A 2687-nucleotide genomic window follows, 5' to 3' on the forward strand; every position below is an offset into this window, starting at 1 on the left:
GTTCAGTGCATTTAAAAAGTGCCATTTTGAATTGCAAAATGTGTGTAAAGCAGAAAATGTGTTTAGAGTTTTGGAGACTTGAGAAGAGGTTTTGCTCTCTGTGTGTCAGTTTAAATAATTGTGCTATGCATGTCATTTTAGTGTGTTAGCAATTGGAAAAAAATTTAATACAGACATCTAACTCCAGAGGTTGAATCCTGATGACTTTGGCAAAACTATTGGATGAATTAGCATGAAGTTTAAAGCTCCTCAAGAGATATACTGCATTCACTTTGCTTAATGACTAAACCTGTCAAAGAACACACAGACACACACAACCTGAAAAAGTAATCACACTCCCATCAGCTTCAGTTGTACTTTGTGTTCATTGGCACATGTTAGCATGTTAACACAAGCTGACACAATGAAGTAAATATATACATGAATCAATTATATATGCACTTATATAAATTTACCTTCTCTTCTTCTGAATGGTATATTTTTGTGTGTCAATGCTGTAATACATAGTTTCATTTATTATATTTTTTACAAGTTCCAATGCGTTTACAAGTGTGTGTTTTTTCCTGGTGTGTGTGCATGAATGTGTGTATTTGCAAAATGTCTGCCACATGTGTCACAGTGTATGTGCCCTGGTGGTTTTTGAAGTGCTGTATGTGTTTGCTTGCATACAAAATGTGTTGTGTGTGTGTGTATGTGTGTGTTGCAGCTGTATGCAGGGATGGGCTGTAATAAGAGTTTTGAGGGCCTCCTTCAGGCAGACACATCAAAATGCAAATGGAAGAGGCAGCCATTTTCAATCCAAGACTCAATGCTCTGATGTATTCTGAACGATTGTGCTGGTGTGAGAGGCTGTGTTTGTGACTGTGGAGCCCCTGCAGCTATAAAGTTTAAACAAGCACATCATGTCTTTGGCCACATTTTCATTTTGCTACACTGTATAATTCTTGTTAAAATGTAAACAAACTGCTTCGTAAGTAGTTTCTGTTTGGCGCTGCTGCGCCGTAACAGCAAAGCGATACAAACAACTTGATATTTCACCAGCTTTTGCGCCAAAAGTTCATCTTCACTGAACTCTCACTTTAAAATACACTGACTTCTGTGAAGCATTCCCCATGGCATTTCAGTCTTGACAGGAGGCCACATTTTGCAGAGGTCACATTTAACCATAAAGAATACAGGATTTTCATGACTTCACAGTGCAGTCATTCCAGGTTCAGAATCTGGTGTAGCAAAATGGTGAGTGTAGCTTCTGGTCAGTCAGTTTTCCTTTCAGTAATTGGTATTAAAAAACAGGCAAGTGGTTATTTTTCTTTTTCAGGGTCACATTTTTAAAAAAAATCATTAGATTTTTTTTAGTTTGACACATATGATTGTGTATGCTGCATGAGGAAAAACATTAAATAAAATGTTCTGTACAGCTTGATGATGAATGACTGTTTGAAATTACTGCAACATCAGAAATCAGAATCAGAATCAGAAATACTTTAATAATCCCAGGGGGAAATTATATACCTGTCACCTGTCTTGTAAACACAGCCTGTGCTTAATTATCCTCTATTAATCTATTTAAACTGAAGTTAAACCTTGTTACTGTAGTTAAGTAAAATACAGCACAATATGATTGTGTGCGCATCCAGCTAATTAACATTCAGGGCTTAATTATATTTGCTTAAAGATGCAGTTGGTGGTTTTTGATCGGGTGTAGTGGATTCTTGTAAATGCCATTAGGAGCACTAGGAGGAACCAGATTTTTTTTTACAGATTATCTGTCTCATTTACTACTGTCAGGATATAGTGAAATTTTTTTTTAGCAAATATGACAAAAATTTTTTTTTATAAAAGTTACCTATTGCAGTTTTTAAGTTTTTTGTTTATGATGGCATACATCTTTGTGCCCAACAATTGATCGATTCTTAATGTTAATACGAAACAACTAAAATCAGAGTCTGATATTGTTCTCTACAACTCTGTATCCTGCTGACATTTAAAATGAAAGCCAGGTGTTTTGGTCATTGGTTCAGTTGTGTGCACACTATAATCAGTGTTAATCTCTATTGTACATTAAACTGTGAACATTTTATAATAATGTTTATTCTGAATATTATTCAGAATAATAGCCAAATGGACAGACTGAAGAAACACAGCTTTTTACATGTTGTTTATCGTCTGAATGCAAGCAAATTGATTACAAATGTAAATCAAGTAAAATCAAAAGACGAACTTAATCCACAGTAACCAATACTTCAACAGTTAATGTTACTACCAACAGTTACTCTCGCCAGCTGAAATCCTGAGAGCAGTAATATGGACCACAGTAGTATGTCTAGTCCCAAGGGCGTTTGATGCAGTAATGGTGAGCCCCCAATGGATACAAAATGGCTGACTTATTGAACGCCACCTTCTTGTGTAGTAAACTCCCAAAATGTCTAAAGGGGAGCTGAAAAATGTTTTGACCCCAAAGCAAATGAGCCAGAAAAACTGACTGACTTGAACCAATGGAACCCAAATACAATAGACTTGGTAATCCTCTTTAGCATCTATTAGAGAGGGAGAGTAGATGCAAGAATTGTCCATATAGGTGAATGTGCTAATTATGCTAATTGTCCAACATACACGTGTTAGCATCCAGCAGTTCTTGGATTCTGGGGACCCATACCTTAGCCGCTATAGTTAGCCAGCCCCCAGTA

The sequence above is a fragment of the Morone saxatilis genome, unplaced genomic scaffold (genome assembly GCF_004916995.1).
Source record: "Morone saxatilis isolate NCDOM2014 unplaced genomic scaffold, NCSU_SB_2.0 Contig0, whole genome shotgun sequence".
Taxonomy (NCBI): domain Eukaryota; kingdom Metazoa; phylum Chordata; class Actinopteri; family Moronidae; genus Morone; species Morone saxatilis.